Genomic DNA, 22,377 nt, shown 5'->3' on the forward strand with positions numbered 1-22,377 from the left:
AGCACGGCTGGAATGCCCTCCAACTTCTGGCACTTGCAACGGGAAGTACTACAGTCAAACTCCAAAGAAAGGTCCTCTTGCCTGTAGAAATAATACCCATTTGCCTGTAGAAATAATACTCCCCAAAGATCTGGGGAATATGTCTGGAGGGAAGTCGAAGGTGTGGAGTGAGGTAAAGAGAAGAAAAAAAGAGGGAAGAAAGGTTGAGGGAAAGGGGGAGTGAGGAATAGGAAAGAAGAAAGAAGGAGGAAGGAAGAGATAGAGACAGAAACAGAGACGCCATGAAGGATACACGAATCATAAAAAGTAAGCTATGTGTGATTAATGATCTGCACTAATTTGGAAAGCTGGCATGTTAAAGGTCATTGACAATTGTTGCTAGTTTCAGCATGAATGCCTGAGTGGGATGTATTCTTGAACAATCAAATTTCAGTCTAAATCACAGGAAAGTATTGAAGTGCACACAGTCCATTGCAAAGCCCAGTAAAAAACACAAAAGTACAACTCACATTCCACTTAGAAGTTCAGCTAATTATCCAGATAAGATAATGAATGGACAGTCTCCTTTACTCAGAATTACATACTTTGGGAGATTTTTAATTTAACACCAAATGTATGTCTTTATATTCTTTATAGATGTTTCTATTTCATATGCCAGGAAAATAAAAGTTGCTTGGGCTTGTTGCTTTACTTGCAATTTTAGCATTTCAATAGTAGTACTAGTAGTTAGTAGTTTGAAAAATCCATTATACATCTGCATTCTTGGGTTCTACTTAAAACTACAGTGTCCACTAATCATTTCCACATGTTGAAAATTGACAAGTTAGAGCAATGAAAGGTGAATGAAGCTTCCAAGTCCCAACACATCCACACACCATCACCATCATCAATAACAACAATAGCAACAACAACCTGTGATTTTCAAAACTTGGCTCTTTTTTATAGGCTCTTTCCTTAAGGCAGCTGCATGTGAATTCACTCAGGATCTGTTGTGGAACAATATTGTGCTTCTAAAATATTCTCCCCTCCATCTCCTCCATTTCCTTGATTAAGAAGGAAAACTAGAAAAATTAATGTAACAGACAAACAGATTAACTCCAAATCACTGGCTTGCTAAAAATCTAGAAAAAGCAAGAGCTTAGCATTGTTGTGATCTCAGTGAGAATCTCATCCCTGACCACACAGCATGTTTACATTATTTGAACAGAAAGTCAACAGTAGCTGTTTATCGTTCCAGGCAACATTAAAAGGTAGATTGCTGGAGCTCATCCAAATAAATTGCAGAAAGTCACTATAAAAATCAAATATTTAATAAAATTTTAGATTTCATTCACATAACCAAATCCAACATTGCCAAAAATTTCAGCTGTTTAATATTTTCATACATTTAAAGTAGCCTATTAAAGATTAAGAGCACTATTACTCCATTATATAAATCCCTGAAATCTTCCAAGAGAGGCACTCCTGTTTTGAAATCCTTTAGTTAAATTACAGTATTTGGTGAGAGAATGTCAGTGATATTAATGGTTCAATACATGTTTGGCTATTTATAGTTTTGTTCATATAATAATTCTGGCTAATGAAATATGTGGAGCAGGAAACATTTATTTTCCTTTGCTGTAATCTAATAAATTATTTGTTCAGCATTGGAGACTCTGCTTTCTCAAGCTAAGGAAAATGGCATTTTGATGAAAATCTGTGCAATGGCTTGTCTGCATAACTTAGCTTTAGGAGTGATTGGTGGAAGTTTAGATAAGAAAGGTTCCTAAGAAACACCGTAATAGAATAGCTAAGAATAAAAGGCCGTGTCTATCTAAGAGCTGGAGGTAAAAATACATATAGTAAGCTCCTGGACAGTCAAACCAAACAAGTTCTGATTAAATATTACACCTATGTTCATCTTGACAAAATTGTAAATAGTATCATCAGACAATTTGTCACGCTACTGTTTATTTGTAATTTCATTTAAATGATCTTGGTGTTTCAGTTTACCAGAAATTTCTCAGACAAATAAGGGTGACCTTAAGGCCTGAGATCTTGGTACAAATCTTACCTTTATATCTCAGAACTCACTTAAATTGGCAGATTTCCCTAGGGATTTAGAGAGTAAATTTGATTGCAAGTGTGAAGTATTCATGGATAAAGACTTCTCAAGAATATAGCAGAAAGGATATCTATGGCTTATATTCTGATTTAATCAAGGATAACTATTTAAAAACAGGAATTAAAATTTAGATATTCTATCTAATAATATTTAACCATTTCAAAGGATATTACTAATATTTATGGTCTGACTTTTACAATTTTTTCTTTTTCACAAAATAAAGACCCATAGAGTTTTGTTGTATATAGGATTTGGAGAAAAACACCTAATCTATGGATCAGAATAGAGCCAGCAAAAGATGTTCTATGGAGATGTGGCTGACTAATTATTTTTTAAATACAGTTTCAATAGAATGGTTTTAGATTGTTTGAGTAAGAAGCCAACAGAATGTTTTCCCCTTTAATCAACGATTTTACTTCATTATAAATTTTATTCCATTGAAGATAAAGAATAATTTGTTAATGAGCACTTTTAAAATCTTATAAATACAAAAGAGAGTTCTGATTTTTGAAAATGTGGGGAGCCAATCATCAAAATACTCCAATGTTTACACTAAATCTGTCATGCTACATTTAGGGTCAAACTCTGATATTCTTTTTGCTTAGTCATGGCTAAATCAAACACATTTTTAAAAAATACTTTTGTAACAGGCAAACAGTAAAAATTCATGTACCTCTATTTCAGGGTCCAAAGATATCTTCAAGATGCAACCACACCAGAATTTAGGGTGAGTCTAATAATAGGCAAGTTATTACTTCAAGACTTTGTACAAAATATATCCATATGTATGATCCATAGACTGGCTCAACTCATTTTTCTTCATGGCAGAAATAATCTTGCAAACTTTCTCACTGAATCAGCATTTTTAAGAGAAATGCCTGTCTTTTTTTTTTTTTTTTTTTACATCACACAGTGATTGATATAAATCTTTCTTTTTCTACATCTTTTAGTACCTTTTGTATGAATTTTAGCATGAGAGTAAAAGGTTATATCGACAAATAAATTAAGGCCACTATGTGAATTTGTAATTCCAGTGGAGGCAAAGGTGCCATAGAAAAACACACCATTGAAATGGCTGTTGCCACTTTTTCTCACCCATGTGCAGTTTTTGGTAACTGCATCAGGACTTCACAGTAGGTAGGGGACCCACAAATCTGTTCTTAATTTCAAGTTAAGTGAGAGAACCTCCGTAGCAGCTGGTTTCAGAATAGCTGATACAGAATTCCACAGATGTGGTTCATAATAGTTTTAGAAATAAAAGGAACTAGGCCACAGAGTAGAATTAATTTTAAGATATACAAATTCAATAAGGATGCCTCTTTTGAAAGGGTTCCCATGTTAAATAAGATATATTTAGTGGCCTGTTTTTCATACTAACTTCTCATACTGTAAATTTATCACCAACCAAATAGATTTTGACCTATTAAACACTACAAATTTTTATAAAAGTAAAACAATTTAATATTTCTCTGCTATAATCTGATGATTTTAGTCATGTCTAAGTGATTATATTTCATTTTTACATGAACTTTTCTAACTGAACTAAAAAGAAGGGGGAAAAGGAAGTAACAATCTTTATTTGACATATGGATATGTCAAATACACTTGTAATGAAACTCAGCAGGAGAAGAATTGCTAAAGTTCCTTCTGAGAGAATCTCTGTTAGATGACAGATCATGTAATCATCTGCACAAGTACAGGATGTCAGAGATCTAGTTTAAGAGCAGTTCATGTGGAAAAAGACTTGGGGATTTTCATTGACCATATGCTCAATATGAGTCAACAGTGTTACATGGCTACTAACAAAGCTCATGTGATCTAAAGTTAACTGAAAAAATATAATGGATACAACAAGCAAGGTAGCAATCCCAGCCACTCTTCTCTTGAGTCAATAATAAATTAAAGTCTATCTAGAAATAGGCAACCTACAAAAGGGTCTCAAAATGCAGAAGAGTCATTTGTGGATCATTTGAAGGATCTGGCATAATTGAGTCTAGGAAAGATTGTGATTGGATGTGATTTCTATAATTTTGTATAGGATCAATAGGTCTTACAAGAAAACAGATATTGATTTAACTTAAGAAAGACTTTTGTAATAGTTATCCAAAAATTGAACAGGTTTCCATGTGAGGTAGAACATTCTCTATTTCTGAAACTTTTTGAGCACGGTCTAAATAACCACTTATTTATTAGAAAGAGAATTTTTACATGGAATGAAGAGTGGATTAGATGATATCTATGGGCCATTCCAGGTCTAACATTGGAAAATGTAGGGAGGGGACTGCTTTATCACACTAACAATTCCCTTTTGAAATAGATCTCCAGATGAAGCTGGATGAGAAAATTCATTATCCAGATATTGTATTGATTAGATTAGACAATTTCTATTTTTTTTTCCAAATTACAGATTATACGATCAGTAGGCATGGCAATGTTTGTCTCCAAATAAGGTAATGTTTGAGGCAGCTAGATGACAGAGTAGACAGAAAGATCTCAGTTGAAATGCAGACTCAGACACTTACTACCTGTGTGAGCCTAGGCAACTCACTTAACCTTGTTGGTCTCAAATTCCTTTTCTATAAAAAGAGCTGGAGAAAGAAATGGCATTATCACTATGATCTCTTCATCAAGAAAACCCCAAAAGGGCTCATGTAGAGTTGGATACAAGTAAATACAATAAAGGCAACAATTATTAGTAAGATGTGTTGACAACTGGCATTATAAAAGTATTAATCATATTTGTTGTTGTATTAATCTAGTCCATATAAATTTATGTGCATATTTATTCAATCTTTATAAGTTATGACAAGTCAGTTTTCCTTCCTTAGTCTTCAGAAATATTCTGCCTAAATTATTTTCATAATTATATGAATTCTCCTATTTAGTTTGCCTTAACATCCATCTCACTATCCTGAAAAAATTATTACAGAAAAATCACCAACAGCATGAAATCCATAACAGAAAACAGAAAAGTCATAAAATATCTTCTAGAATAGTGAAAAGAAAACAAAATTACTAGGTTCCAATCCTAATGATCTAAGTATCAGAGGCTGGATTTGAATTCAAACTGCTCTATAAATTGGAGAAAGTTAATTCATCTGTTTCAATTTTAGTTTCCTCAACTGGAAAATAAAGTTAGATGATGGTCACTTTCAGATCCCAAATACTATAATTTCATGGTAAAGTTTCAATTTTTAGGCAAAGATTTTCCAACCAATTAATGGAGACTGCTTTGGGGAAGGGGAGAATCTTTAATTAATTTTGTGATGTTAAAAGCAGGGATTTGGTTTTAGGGGGATTTAAAATCTTAAGTACCTTCCAAATAAACAAATTCGACTAATCACAAACTTAATTAATTAGCTGATTAAGTTCTGAATTCCCCACAATTTCAAGAAAAAAATTTTTTTCTTGTCCTTGATTCTTACTAGTTGACAAATATTACTGTAACTAGCTTTACCCTTACAACCCATGGAACATCATACCTCTTGGTATCTATTTCATAACACATAATTACTACTATCATTAGAAGTGGAAATTATGGGAAAGGATGTTGAATCATTATCATATTGGAAAAAATTTTTTGTAGGTCTAATTATTCTAAAAATCTGTCTTCTAGGTTTGGGAAAACCTATATATGTGGGATATAATGTCAGGATCAAATTTAAAGAATTTCAAATTAAACAAATGTTATTTATATTTGTATGTATGTATATGTATGTGGGGGTATATGTATATATCCCAGCTTCTTAAACTGTGGATCATGTCCCCATATTGGGTCTCATAACGGAATGTGGGGTTTGCAAAATTATGATTTGTTATCAGGAAATATTTGATTTATATATCTATTTCATATACCTATATATCCAGGGTCATGTAAAAATTTCTCTGATGAAAAGGAGAGTAGGAAAAGTTTAAGAAGCTTGAATATATATGTGTGTATATACATATGTGTATATATGTATATACACACATATATAGATATGTACATAAAACTGGTCACAATTGTAATTTATTTCTAATGATAATTTGCTGACTATCAGGATAAGATCAGAACTGGTATCGTCTAATAGAACATGAAATGTTAATACATTTTTAATACCATGTTTATATGTTGCTGTTACATGCACAATTAAAAAACATTTTTTTACTGATAAGACACGTGATCAAAAAAGTTTAGAAAGGTAAGAGGGGAAACAATTTATTAGGTACCTTCTATATTCTAAGTGCTTTACAAAAACTATTTCATTTGATCCTCAAAACAACCCTTTGAGATAGGTGCTATTATATCCATTTTACCACTGGGGAAAAGAAGGCAGATAGAGGTTAAATGATTTTCCCAGGATTACCTGGCTTCTAAGAGTATGAACTTGGATTTAAGCTTGTCTTCCTTACTTCAGGCCCAACACTGCATCAATTAACTGTCAGAGAGCCATGGTCTAACTGTTATCAGTTTTTTATTTAACATATACTCCTGCATATCACTATCTATCTACATATATATATGGATGAATATATAAGATAACTTAATTCCCTAGCAGAGGTTCTTAACCTGAAATGTGTGAACACTGTTTTGTTTTGTTTAAAAAAAAAAAAAAAGGTTAAAAATCCCTGCAAGAGTGCACGTTTCTTTTCTTAAACTTCCTCCATCTGTTATACAGTAGGTACTCACTAGATGCTTGTTTTGATAGATATCCTATTCTTAACTCAGCGTTCTTATTTGTAAACTGGGAATGATTCTTGTACCACAATCACATGGGGAATCATGCAGAAAACAAACAAACAAAAAATATATAGTATGGTAAATTTTCTCCGAGTCAAGTTGATTTTTTCCTTCTTTATGGGGTTGGTGACTTTGCACATCCCTCCCTCACTTAAATCCTATTCACTTTCAAGTCATGACATTATCTTCTTAGTGTCATGAGTCTCTTTCAGAAAGAAGGACAAACAGCAAAAAAAATATAGAAAGAAACATTGTATTTCATCGCTGTATCCCCCTTTCTAGGACACTAACTTCCTAGATAATGGTGTCTAGTACACATTTTTTTCAGATATAATAGCATTTATTCTTTCAGGATAAAAGCAATTAGGATTATGAGAAATGTCAGCCCAATTCTTATTACTACTGTTCTCAACCTTGAGAAATTTCAAGAATCATTTGTTGTTTGTATTTTCCCTACATTTTTCTATCTCTCTCCCTGTTCCTTTCTCTTTCTCTACCTTGTCCTACCCCTCCTCCTCCTTAGTCTCTCTCCCTTCTGCTCCCCTCCCCCCTCCCTTTTCACTCTCTCCCTCCCATGTTTCCCTCCCTTTCCCCTTTTCCTCTTTTCTCTTTCTCCCCCTCTTGATTCTCTACTATATCTCTTTCGGAATATACTTCTTCTCTTTCGGTATGATCATGTCAAACGACTAATCTTCTGATTTACACATAAATCACACCAAAAATCATGAATTTTTTAAACTGTTCCAATTCAAGACCTATTTGAGACTCCCCCTGGCTATTAGAAAAGAGACATGGATTGTAATTCTGAAAGCCCTAAACACCACTGCCTGCTTCTTCCCCCTCTCCCCTCCAAAAATTATCCTAAAACTAAAAAGCTGTTTTATAGAATTTTTTGAGGTAATAGTTTTGATTTAGCTTTGAAAGGCAGATGTAACGGTCTTTCTGTTACAGAATTTGTAAGTAGTTTGCTTTTTTCCCCTGTTAAACTCCAAAGCTAATAAACCCAGAGCATTCTGTAACAAGTGAGGTACTCATGTCAACAAAGGCCTTACTTAGAGACTCCTAGGTTTTCAGAAGCTTCTGTGGTGTGGATTTAAAGATATTTTAGTAATATGCAGTATACTCAGAGTCTGAACATTTGCTTTTATTTCTTTATTTCCTACAGCAAGCCCTTTGGCTTCTATGTAACCTTTTTAAAATAAAAACAGAAAATATGTGTTATACTCTGAGTCATGCTACAATACAATCGCCCATTAAGTACAAAACTGTTCAAATAAGGTTCACTAAGGAACTGACAAATTCACAAAAGCAAGAAAATTCAAGTAGGAGGAGCAATCACTCAATTCATGTGTCTTTCTGTTTTATGTAGGTACAGTTCTGCCCTTAGACACAGACCAGCAGAAGGATGTTCTATGGATTTCCTTTTCTCTTTTCTTTCTCCACACTTGGGAAATGAAATACCTTAGCAAAATCAGGTTGTTAAGATTAGAAGGGAAGCCTTAAATTTAATATCTTTGTAATCTAATTTTCTATATATCTATCTCTTGACTGAAAAATAATATTGCATATGCTTATGGAAGATAACTCATCACATGCCATATGTAGCACAAAACTCAACAATAACATATAACCATTTCTATCTCCCTTCAAAAAAATGAAATCATTCTTTATTTGATACTTGTTAATGATATAAGAACTTGATAAGCAGAGAAAAGGAGAGGGTGACTAAATTACTGTGTAGAAGGAACCAACCCTTGCAATCACAAAATATTTATAAGATTGGAGACATCATTTGCTATGTAATTTTACTTTGTTTATCATAAAAGATAGATCCATGCAACTTCACATAAAATGGCAAATGCCATTAGCAAACTTCCTCTATTTCACTGATACCAAGCCCATTCTTTCTTCTCTATTCAGTCCCAGGGAGCTTAATATTAGTTATAAGGATGAATATGTAAAAATTAAAATGCATTGAATCTAATCTGCAGTGAATGGAAGCACAAAGAATACTGCAGAAAAATCAAATTTATTTCTATGAGAATATATACTGATATCACTTTCATCTAGCAATATATTTCCCCCATTATATGTCATTGTGTAAGATTACTTCATCCTCTTCTTGCTGTGCAAAATTACCCGGAAGCCAGTGGCACAACATCTCATTTATTTTAATACCACTCTACTTATTAACTAAACAACCTGAAAAGGAAACAGTTTTCATGTTAGAAGGTGACTATAAAAAGGCTGGTATGATGTTCTTATGATACTAAAAAGGAGAAATATAAAACAGGAAATTTTAAATGGTCATTTTAAAATATAATATACTATTTCTTAATAAAATATGTTTGGCACATCTTCATTAATTGTCATGATATTATGAGATCAAATCAGCTATAATTCTAATTTGTACATCCAAATTATTGATTATTTCCAAATTCAAATGCAAAATTTCAAAACTTCCTGGAAATTTGGGGGCATATTCACCTTGGATAAACCTGAACAATGTATAACCACAGCAGAGTGGACAATTAAAAAAAATAAAAAAGGCTAATGTGTCTGTATATTCACTTAATCATTTAGAAATATCTAAAATAATTCTGTAATTCATTCAGATGAATTCTACTTGTCATCTTCACAGGCGATCATCATCATCATCATCATCACTACTGTTAGCATATATAGCGTTTATATTACAGTTTAAGTTTTGTAAAGTGCTTGACAAATATCTCATTAGATCCTTACAACAACCTAGGAGGCAAATGCTATTTTTTGACTTTTTAAATTCTCAAAAGTATTTTATTTTTCCAAATACATGTAAAGATAGTTTTCAATATTCCTTTTTGTAAGACTTTTGTGTTCCAATTTTTTCTCCCTCCTTTCTTTCCCTCCTCCCTCCCCAAGACCACAAGCAATCTGATATAAGTATGTGCAATTCTTTTAAATACATTTCCATGTTTGCCATGTTGTACAAGAAAAATCAGACCAAAAGGGGAAAACCAAGAGAAAGAAAAGACAAATAGACACACAATAAAAAGTGAAAATAATAGGCTTCTATTTACATTCAATGACTATTTCTCTCTTTGGATGCGGATGACATTTTTCATTCCAAGTCTATTTGAATCATCTTGAATCACTGCATTGCTGAGAAGAGTTAAGTGCATCACAATTGATCATTACCAAATCTTTTTACTGTGTACAATGTCCTCTTCGTTTTGCTCACTTCATTCAATATTAGTTCCTGTGAGTCTTTCCAGGATTTTCTGAAATGAGCAGTAGGTACTATTATTAATCCCAATTTACAGATGAGTAAACTGAGGCTGAGAGAGATTAAGTAATTTACCCAGGACCACACAGCTATTCAGTGTCTTAAGATTTCCTAACTCTAGGTCCAGCATTCTATCTACTACTATACCTTGATCCCTTTGATCTGATCCATCTCATATGTTTTTTACTATGGAATTATAATTATCCATGTTACTTATACTATATTTTAATGTGCTTTCTTTAATTTTTTAATGATAACCCAATAAGACAATTCTAAGTTATTAGTCTTGTCTTATTGTAAGAGGCACATAGACCATCTAAATGATTTTTTTCCCATGCCACACAGTTAAAAAATAATATAAATTATCAATGGAGAAATGCCTGGATGCCTACAGAAAGTTGTATGAGTTTGAGATTAGTCCACACAATGAACTCCGTTTTTCTACCATTCTTCTCAAAGCCTGGGTCACAAAATCTATATAATCTCCATATTTAAAATAGCAGTGTTAACACATATTTACATTATTTGACATGAAATAATTGTGTTTAAAGATTTTTTTGCTGTAATGCTTCCTAAACAAATTGATTTGATTTAAGTTGACAGTTTTTGAATTTTTTTTTTAACTTGGCTTCTTTAAAAAAAAAAAAAGAAGAAGAAGAAGAAGAAGATAATAGTTTGCTATCCAGTTGTCTTAGTTTCACATTGCTGGGTTATAAATTCTGAAGGCAGAAGAGCCCCAAATATGATAGGTACTCAATAAATGTTAATAAGGATGATAATTTCTACTTGACACTAGATTGAGGGTAAAATATAGTAGTGACTTACTATAAATGTGACATTCCCTTGATAGACTTTGATTTTGTCCAGCAAGTAATCAATTGCAATGATTATTTTGTAACTTTTAAAATCAGTTACACATTATATAATGAATTATATTTTAACTAATGAACAAGAGTTGTAAAGATGAAGAGGAATGATCAAATGGCAGATAAAGTACAAAAGAAGATCTCTATTTTCAAGGCCCGTGTGTAAAGCATACTATGTGTAAACATTAGCACTTAAGCATTTAGCTTCTTGGTATCCAAAAAGAATTATTTCATATTATAAATTAATAAAAGTTGTGTGTTTGTGTGTGTGTTTGTATACATATGGTGTTGGAAAGAAGAGAAGAAAGGCGAGGAGGGAAGGAAATGACTGATGAGGGCCAAGTTCTAATGCATAGTATCAATTCACAAAGAGTCTTGTTAAACCTGCTTCCAGAAATGTGTGAAGAAAGGACTTTTTCCTTCTCCTCAGATATGGATATTCCAGTTTCTTGTTAATTTATAGCATGCTTTTAAAAGTTTTTTAGTTGGCTACTGGGCAGAATTGTATGTGCACACAAAAAGCTAGAATGGATAAAATCTCACTTTTTCCTGGTAGTGAGGCAAGTACGACCGCAGGCTTCCAGGTGGAAGTGTTAGGAGTAAGAACAACTCACTGCTACTGCTGTCTTAGATTCCTCTGGTCACCATATTACTATGAATACATTTTTTTTGTCTGTTTCTTTCCTGGTTTTGAATATATATTGGAGAAAAAACAGAACAGATTATGACCTTGTGAGCTCTGAAAAGTTGGAAAAGCCATCAAATTTATTCTAAACCATTGAAAGTAAAGGGATGGGAAGCTAGCCTTGAGGAGGGACTTCCCAGACCCATTCTGGCCTGAATTAACCCAGCAGCTGAGACATATCCTGCAAACAAAGGAAATACTTGTCTATTAGCTATGTCACACCCAACAATAAACTGGATGGGTGGGTGGGGAGCAATCAAGTTGGGGGTGGATGTGAAAGCAGAATCTTTTGTAGCAACAACTTTAAGTTTGAGCCTACTCTGCAGGGACTGAGATGATAGAGGAAAGTATTCTCTCAGTTAATGAAACTGTTAGATTTTGATTTTTATCATACTAAATACTTCTTTGTAAAGCCTAATTTATATCAATTGATTATAAATGATATCTGGGAGATATTTTTTTATTATAGCTTTTTATTTACAAGTTATTTGCATGGGTAATTTTTCAGCATTGACAATTGCAAAACTTTTTGTTCCAATTTTTCTCTTCCTTCTCCCCACCTTTCCTCCAGATAGCAGGTAGACCAATACATGTTAAATATGTTAAAGTATATGTTAAATACAATATATGTGTACATGTCCATACAGTTATTTTGCTGCACAAAAAAGAATTGGACTTTGAAATAGTGTACAATTGACCTGTGAAGGAAATAAAAAATGCAGGCGGACAAAAATAGAGGGATTTGGAATTCTATGTAGTGGTTCATACTCATTTCTCTGGGAGATATTAATTGGTTAATTAATATTGAAGGGGAACATACTAAGTAGGTGATATGAGCCATAAAGGTAAGACTTCTTGATCCAAAGTATTTCCTTCAATAGCTTATCATGCCACCTGAAATCCAACCATTAGAAAGCTATCCCCTTATCTCTTGAAGATTTTTCATTTTTCTAGTCTCCTGTTAAAAAAGCAAATATGCCAAAGTTTTATCTCCAGTTTTCATCCTTCAGTAGCATCTTGTGGGAAGACTATAGATCATAAATCTTAGAACATAGATGGACACTATCCTGGTCCTACAGCAATAGCATACATAGAATGGGTCCCTAGAAGGAGGTGTTTAAAGACAGAAAAGCAAGTGTGCCAGGAAATCACTGAATCAATTGTGATTATGTCAATTAAAGGTTATATTGACTTTGCAGCCCAGTGGCAAGGAACTAGAAACTAAGTGGATGCCCATTAGTTAAGAGAATGGCTAAATAATTATGGAATATTATTGTTCTATAAGAAAAGATCAGCAGGATGATTTCAGAAAGACTTGGAAAAACCTACATGAACTGATGCTAAATGATGTAAACAGAACCAAGAGAACATTGTACACAGCAGCAACAAAATTATGCAATGATCAATTCTGATGGATAGTTTCAACAATGAGTGATTCAGGCCAGTTCCAATAGACTTATGATGGAGAAAACCATCTGCATCCAGAGAGAGGACTATGGGGACGGAATGTGGATCATATTTTCACCTTTTTTTTTTTTTAATTATTATTTGTTTGCTTTTAGTTTTCCTTCTCATTTTTTCCTTTTTGATCTGATTCTTGTGCATCATGATAATTGTGAAAGTATGTGTAGAGGAATTGCACATGTTTAACATATATCAGATTACTTGTAGCCTAGGGGAGGGAACAAGGGAAAGTAGGAAGAAAAAATTTGCAACACAATGTTTTGCAAGGACGAATGTTGAAAATTATCTGTATATATTTTGAAAATAAAAAATTATTATTTAAAAAAAAGATTACACTGACTTTGCAATGCAGTGTAATGATAGTTAATATCTATAAAGCACTTTGAAGTTTGCAAAATGCCTTATACATTATCTCACTCATTGCTCACAACAATTCTTTAAAGTAGCTGCTATTATTATCCTTGTTTTTATAGATGAAGAAACTTAAAACAGAGAGATAATATGAATGCTCAGGGTTACACAGCAAATACAGAATTCAAATTCAGTGATTCTTCCATTCAAATCCATCTCTCTATCCGTTGTTCTACAATATTCTATATCTATGTCCTTTTTTTAAAAGCATGTCTTTTTAATAGGTAGATTTTAAGAATCCATTTATCAGTTAATAGAAGCTCCAGGAAGCCTTTGGTGATATCAAGATAAAAGTATTTCCTAAACTGGGAAGGAGATTTTAATACTTTCAGGTTCCTTGTTTCCATCTTGAACACTGCTATATAATATACATTATTAAAACTGGTCCTAGTAGTAAATAGTTTACTTAGGATACTGTTGACTATCATTTGGCCAGTTATATAGAGAAACTTTTTTACATGTCTTTCATATATATGATACATCTAGGGATGTGCTGATACCAACTTGTGAAGTTGTGAAGTTTCAACTTGTGAAAGTAGATTCTTAAACGGTGTGAATATTTACACCTTGCAAATGCTACAAATCAGGGTTTGATTTATTATTTGTTAATTGCCTAGATTTAAGAAAATTATGTAGAATGTATTAATGATTCAGATTAGATTTTTAAAATATCCAATATGTACATTTTATTTCCTGGAGAAATGCTAACCATTTATTGGTATACCCCTAGCCAAATAATTATAAAACTTCTTGAAAACCATCAACATAGAAATCTTTGAAGACCTTTTACTTAAATATATCAAGCAAAGCATGAAGACAATGAGAAAAAAAGACTTAGCTACTATCATGGAAAATATATAGTACAAAGTCCAAATTAAAGAGAGATGCCATATAGACCATGAGATTCTCAAATAGTTATTCCTATTTGCTAATGATATTGTACTAATTACATCAAGGGTAGGATCTTTGCAAAATCTGCAAAATAAATAACTCAAAAGATATGGGCCTAACTATTCATATATAGAAAACCAGCTAAATTTTTTTTTTAATTGTTAGTTCAGGTAGGATACATAATTAAATGGACAGTACACAGAGCTGATTCATGAATATATGTGTGTATGTGTCGAATAGTCATTAAAAATAGAATTAAATAGAAAGGTAGCTTATCAAATTTCTTTGGAAACATTGTATAATATAAAATTTAAATTGCTAAAATAATATTACAATAATAATTATGATTATAATCCTCTAAAAATTTAACCCACTGTCCATCCTCTGAGGGGGGCAATAACAAGTAAGGGAATGTCAGCCAGGATGATATACAATGGGACCTTATGAGCTCTAAAAGAGCATCAGAGTAGTTGTAAAAGCCTGGAGGGAACTGTGAAACACTGGTGAATTAGGCTCTAGTGTTACCATTGATTGGGTTAGCCCTCAAGTTAGTGGATGCAACTATTTCTAAGAATCCAAGAAATAAAATAGTAGAATAGTAGAGCATTATAATCATATTTACAGTTGTCATGATAATCCTTGACACAGGATTGACACAGCAGATAGCAATGTATTTCTTGCTGCTTTAGGTTCTGTTACTATAAGAAGCCAAGATACACTAAAACAAATGCAAATATCAATATTCTACTTGCTAGAAATGCATTACAGTGACAGAGAAAGGGTGTATATATGATGCACTGAAGACAAGAATGCTTTCATCAAATGCCAATCTATACTGAAATACTCAAATGTTTCTGTGGCTCATTTAAGAATTTTCCTTCAGTTATGCACATTGAAATCCATTTATGTCATCCTGTCCTATTCATATTCTCCTAAAAGTTTGCTTCTGAAGCCTTCCCATAAAACAGGGGTGAAGCAAGGATGCCCATTATCACCATAATTATTCAGTATTACACTACAAATGCTAGTTATAGTAATAAAAGAAAAAAAAAAGGAAATTGAAAGAATAAGACAATGAGGAAACAAAGCTATTGTTCTTTGCACAAGATATGATGGCATATTTAGAGAATCTACTAAAAACTAGCTGAAGTAACAGCTCTAGTAAAGTTGCAGAATACAAAATAAATCTACACAAATAATCAACATTTCTATATATTATGAACATAGTTCATCAGCAAGAAACAGAAAGAGAAACTCCATTTTAAATAACTGTAGACATTATTAAATACTTGGGGAATCTACTTGTCAAGATAAACCCAGGAACTTTATAAACCCAATTACAAAATACTTTAAACACAAATCAAATCAGATCTAAATAGTTGCAAAAATATTAATTGTTCAAGAATAGGTCAAGCCAATATAATTCAAATAGCAATTCTATCTAAATTAATCTACCCTACCAACCAGACTACCATTGTAGCTAGAAAAAAAACAAAATTTATCTTGAATAACAAAAAATAAAGAATTTTAAAGAAATCAATGAAAAAAAAATAGAAGTGGCCTAACCATACTAGATTTCAAGCTATATAATAAAATGTTAATTGTTAAAAAAAAAAAAAAAAAAAAAAAAAAAAAGTCTAGTCCTGACTAAGAAATTGAATGATGGATCAGTGGAACAAATTAAGTATACAATATACATTGTAGTAAGTCAATATAATAATTTAGTGTATGATAATCCCAGAGAGCTCAGTTTTGGGGATAAGAACTTACTATTTGACAGAAACTGCTGAGAAAACTGGAAAGCAGCTAAACAGAAAGTAGTCATAGACAAACTTCTCACACTGTATACCAAGATAAGATCAAAATGGGCACATGATCATGGATACGTGAGCTAATTAGGAGAACAAGGAATAGGTAAGCTATCATATCTATGGATAAGGGAAGATCTAGGATTAAACAAGATATAGAAATCATTAGGATGTAAAATTTATAATTCTGATTATATAAAATAAAAAATTACATATACAAAAGCAATGCCACCAAAATTAGGAAAGTCCAAAACTTGGAAAACAAATTAAAGTAAGTATCTCCCTGAAAAACCTCATTTCTCAAATATAGAAAACAGAGTCAACTTTGTAAGAATACAAGTCATTTTCCAGTTTATAGTCAAAGGATATGAATAGGCACTTTTGGAACCAAAAAACCAAAGCTATATATAGTCATATGTATTAGTCACTATTGATTAGAGAAGTAAAAATTAGAATAACTCTGAGGTACCATCTTATAACTATCAGATTGGTGATTATGACCGAAAAGGAAAATAATAAATATTGAAATAATGTGGAAAAACTGGGACACTAATGCACTGTTGCTGGAATTGTATATTTATCTAGCCATTTTGGAGAATAGATCGGAACTATGCTCAAAGGGCCATCAAACTGTGTGTACCCTTCAATCTAGCAAAACTATTCAGAGATCAGTATCCCAGAGATATTTTTTTTTAAGAAAACAAGAAGCTTTTTGTACAAATATATTTATAGCAGTTCTTTTTTTTTATGTTCTTTAATGCACATTCCATCCCCATTTTAAGTCTCTTCTTTTTTTTTAGTAACTTTTTATTGACAGAATCCATGCCTGGGTAATTTTTTACATTATCACTTGCATTCACTTATGTTCTGACTTTTCCCCTCCCTCTCTCCACCCCCTCCCCCAGATGGCAAGCAGTCCTATACATGTTAAATATGTTGCAGTATATCCTAGATAAAATATATGTGTGCAGAACCAAACAGTTCTCTTGTTGGCACAGGAAGAATTGGATTCAGAAGGTAAAAATAATGCGGGAAGAAAAACCAAAATGCAAACAGTTTACATTCATATCCCAGTGTTCTTTCTTTGGGTGTAGCTGCTTCTGTCCATCCTTGATCAATTGAAACTGAATTAGCTCTCTTTGTCAAAGAGATCCACTTCCATCAGAATACATCCTCAAACATTATCGTTGTTGAGGTATATAATGATCTCCTGGTTCTGCTCATTTCACTTAGCATCAGTTCATGCAAGTCTCGCCAGTCCTCTCTGTATTCATCCCGCTGGTCATTCCTTACAGAACAATAATATTCCATAATGTTCATATACCACAATTTACTCAGCCATTCTCCAATTGATGGGCATCCATTCATTTTCCAGCTTCTAGCCACTACAAATAGGACTGCCACAAACATTTTGGCACATACAGGTCCCTTTCCCTTCTTTAGTATCTCTTTGGGGTACAAGCCCAGTAGTAGCACTGCATAGCAGTTCTTTTTGTGGTGTCTATGAAAAAGAAATTGAGGGGATGTCCCTCAATTAGGAAATGGATGATCAAGAATATACAAAGTGCAGAGAATATTATTATGCTATAAATATTATGAACAGAATGATTTCAGAAAAACCTGAATTTATATGAGCCGATACAAAATGAAGTAAGTAGAACCCAGAGAACATTGTACATGGTAATAATATTATATGATGAAGAACTGTGAATAATTTATCTATTCTCAGCAATACAATGATCCAAGATAGATCCAAAGTATTCATGATGAAAAATAATCTCTATTGATAACAGAACTGATGTCATCTGAATACCAACAATACTATTTTCTTTCCTTCTTTCCTTCTTTCCTTCTTTCTTTCTTTCTTTCCTTCCTTCCTTCCTTCCTTCCTTCCTTCCTTCCTTCCTTCCTTCCTTCCTCTTTCTCTCCCTCCCTCCTTTCTTCCCTCCTTCTTCTTTCTTCCCTCCTTCTTCTTCTTTCTTTCCTTCTTTCCTTCTCTCCTTCCTTCCTTCCTTTCTTCCTTCCTTCCTCTTTCTCTCCCTCCCTCCTTTCTTCCCTCCTTCTTCTTCTTTCTTTCCTTCTTTCCTTCTTTCTTTCTTTCCTTCTTTCCTTCTTTCCTTCTTTCCTTCTTTCCTTCTTTCCTTTTCTCCTTCTCTCCTTCTCTCCTTCTCTCTTTCTCTCTTTCTTTCTTTTTTTCTTTCTTTGTATCTTAGGATTCATACACAAAATGGCTAATATGGAAACATTATTTGACTGTACATAAATAACCCACATTAAATTGCTTACCATCTCAAGGAAGGGATTAGAAAAGGAGGAAAATAATTTTGAACTAAAAACTTTAAGAAAATGTTTTAAAATGTATTTAAATAATAATCAGGGAAAAATAAAATAAAAAATAAATTTTTTTTTCAATTGCCACAAAGGATCCACTCAATATTCTAGAGACCTTTTTCTTTTACCCAAACATTGGAAAGGTATCTTTGGAGTATTTAATAGCTGTCTAACTTTAATTTCTCAATCTTTACTAAGAGAGCAACACATTTTCTCTTCCTTTCAAATAATCCCTCAATGATGTCAGTTACACTTATTATTCTTTGGAGTTCTTCACTGGTTATATATAGAAGCTTGCTCATATCCACCATGTGCCTATCCATTCCCTATATGTGATAGTCATTTTTAATTTTTCTGCGATTCCACAAGGAATCCAGGTCTTGGAGACATTCCCAATGGATGATAGATTCTCCAGATGCTTCTGTTTGTGGATGACATTGTATTAACTGCCTCAAACTCCAAGACACTGATGAGGCTTCTGGAAGAGATCTGTAATCACTCAAAAGAGTTTAGCCTATTAACTCACAGACCAAAGTCTAAATGGTTGAAGAATATTTTCCAGATTTCAGCATGCATTTAGATGAACAAGTTAAAGGATTTGTCCAAATTGTAAGTAAAGGAGTGTATTGAGTTGCTTTTGGGAAATCACCAAGGTCTTTTACTGATTCCAAGATTCTTTTGAAAGCAAAGGTCTATTTTTGAACATTAACAGTTCACCAACAGAGAAACATGGAACTTCATTACTCACACATATTGTAACAGCACTGAAATAAATCAGACTTCATCAGTTATAACCAACAGTTTCATAGAACTTTTGTCAATAGTACTGTTGGCTCAAAATCTTGCAACAACACATTGTCTACTAGTGTAGGGCAATATAAATGTCTTTATTCCTTAGGGGCAGCTAGGTGGCACAGTGGATAGAGCATTGGATCCAGAGTCATGAATATCTGAGTTCAAATCTAACCTCAGATACATTAGCCAAATCACTTAACTCTGATCCGTCTCAGTTATAAAATGAATGTTTTATTTATTTTCTTTCCTTTTTAAATTGTCATAGCTCCTTCCCTACTACCATCATAAGGCTGGGGGATGAATAACAGCATCACTTTGTTGTCATCACCTAATACCCAACTCCTTTAGTACTCAGCCAACACATATGGTGATCTAGAAGCAGGTGGAGTAGCCCTGTGCATTGGGTGCAATTTTTGTTACACAAATATTGCTAGATCATTTGGCTCAGTTCCACACAAATTGTTTATTCATGTATTGTAAATGTATAAAAATCCAAATAGAGTGAGGATTCTAGAGTATTTGAAATCCACGCAGAAAATTCTCTGTGAAATATGCCAACAAGATAATATCAAGAATAATTGATTTTGTATTTCATGGTATTTTTCAGGGAAAACATTTAAGTCCATTGTTGTTCTAACTAGCTTTTAATCTATTATTCTCTCTCCTAAGTAAAAGTATGATTTCCAAATGAAAGTTGTCCAAAAAAATCTTACTAACAACTTGGTATATATGTTATATGTGGATGACAAGTTATATGGATCGACTCAATATTTTCCCAAGGATATCAAATTTTAATTTTGATTTGATTAGTATTGTATTTTGGATATACCTCAAAGAAAGATAGAGACCAAATGCTTTGAGTATAAATCTAGATTGACATTGAAGCAGTGGGTTAAAGCAAGTGTCTATAACTGCCTTGGTTGCTTTCAATCAAGTCAGCTGGATATTTTCATAAAAATATTCAAGGAACAAGACTGCCAAATGAGTCTCTGCTTTAGATCTAAAGAACATCATGAAAAATTTATATGTGAATGGAAGAATTTACCTGGTAGATCTAAGTATAGAGAAGAGTTCATATGACAAAAGAAGGGATAGAGTTTCACAAATGGTAAAAAGGAAAATTTTGATTACATAAAATCAAAAAGTTTATATGCAAGAAAGACCAAGTTAGCTAAAATTAGAAGAGAAAGGAAATTGGGCAGGAGGGGAATCTTTCCAGCAAATTTCTTTGATGAAGATCTCATTGCTAAGATATATAGAGAATTGAATCAAAATTATAATAAGAACTATTCTCTAATTGAGCAATGGTTAAAGGATATGAATAAACTGCATTAAATTTCTATAAAGATTTATTACTCCCATGTGCCAGACATTGGGCTAAATGCTATTGATACAAATAAAAAAAAAACCAATCCCTATTCTCAAGGAGCTTATAATAACTTACAAAAAGAAACTTAAATGCTTGAGGGGGAGACTAGGAAAAGAAGAGATGATGATGGTGGAAACAGCTAATGGAAATGGTTGGACAACAGGGCTTCTTAACCCTTTATGAATAGAAGCTTGGGGAGAAGTTTATTTTTCCCCCTTCCCTCCTCTAATTAGCCCTCCAAACAGAGGGGCAGAAGCTAATGAGGACAATCATGAGATATAATATCAAAGTTGATGCAATCTCTGGGATAAAGAATTTCCTGGTGACAAACTTTACCTGGATTGCATGTTGATGAGAGAGTTGAATCCAAGAACTACAACTGGTGGTAAATGATTCACAAGGAAAAAAATCTAAGTTATCATCAATAGCTATAGGAAAAAAAATGAATAATTAATGAAATTCCAATTAAAACAACTCAGAAGTATCACCTCATACCTATCAGATTGGCAAAAAGAAAGTGACAAACACTGTAGAGGCTAAAGGAAAACAAATAATCAATGCTCCATTAATGATGCTATTATTATATAATGATGCTAATGATGCTATTAACTGGCCCAGTCATTCTAGAAAGCACTGTGGAACTAGGTCCAAAAAACTATCAACTCCGTAAATCCCTTTGACCTAGCACCACCACTATAAGGATCCCAAAGAGTCAAAGAAAGAAGGAGAAAATCCTTAGATTAAAAAATATTTATAGTAGCTTTTCTTTTAGTGCCAAACAAACTGAGGGAACATGCATAACTGTGGAAACTGGGGGAACACCAATAAATTAGGGAATGAATAAAGTTTTGAAATGTGAATGTGATGGAATATAATTTTGCTGTAAGAAATGATGAAGTTGTTTGGTTTTTTTTTTTTCAGAAAAACTTGGGAAGATTTGTGTTATCTGATACAAAGTGAAGTGAACAGATCCAGAAGAGCAATGTAACATAATAAATGAAAACAAGCTTGAAAGACTTAGGAACTCTGATCAAGACAATAACCAATCAAAATTACAGAAGAGTTATAGTGAATGAAAAGTTCTGTTCACCTCCAGAGAGAAAGGTGATGATCTCAGAGTCCAAATTGAGGCAATTTTTTTTTAATTTGGAAATTTGTTTAGCTTGTATGTATTTATAATGGATATTGTAGTTCTTGCTTTCTCAAATGGGGAGGGGAGAAATGGAGGTAGGAGAGAAAACTGTAAATCTGGAGGAAAATTTGGATTAAAAAATAAAGATATCAAAGAGAAGACATCTAAATTCTTTAAATCAAAACAATGGTAAATATAGATGTAAGCTAACTAATACCTATATAATACTAGTCTTAATGTTCATTTTTAAAAATTGTAAAAATGGATTATAACAGAAAATATACCCTAATAACAAACCTATATACTGTTAGCAGAATGTCATGTGAGGTGGGAGCATTATTTTACGCAATTACAGAGAGATTAACACTTTCAATCTAAAAAGCAGAAAAAGAATTGATAGACATTTTTAGAAAACATGATTAGCAGATTAGTGAAAAAAATAAAATCTTACAGAAATTCTGTTGAATTAGGAAGAAATCCCTTAATTGAAGAATAATAATAATTGATGACAGGTACACCATTTTATTAAAATG

At 32.7% G+C, this 22,377-nt stretch overlaps 1 long non-coding RNA gene across 1 annotated transcript; it reads left to right on the forward strand.

The window, feature by feature from the left end:
- On the forward strand, nucleotides 1–22,091 carry LOC127544071 (uncharacterized). Its single transcript, XR_007949366.1, has 3 exons — nucleotides 1–306; nucleotides 2,789–2,831; nucleotides 21,634–22,091. It is a non-coding gene; the product is annotated as an uncharacterized LOC127544071 (long non-coding RNA).
- The last annotated feature ends 286 nt before the right edge of the window (nucleotides 22,092–22,377 follow it).

The sequence above is a fragment of the Antechinus flavipes genome, chromosome 1 (genome assembly GCF_016432865.1).
Source record: "Antechinus flavipes isolate AdamAnt ecotype Samford, QLD, Australia chromosome 1, AdamAnt_v2, whole genome shotgun sequence".
NCBI lineage: Eukaryota > Metazoa > Chordata > Mammalia > Dasyuromorphia > Dasyuridae > Antechinus > Antechinus flavipes.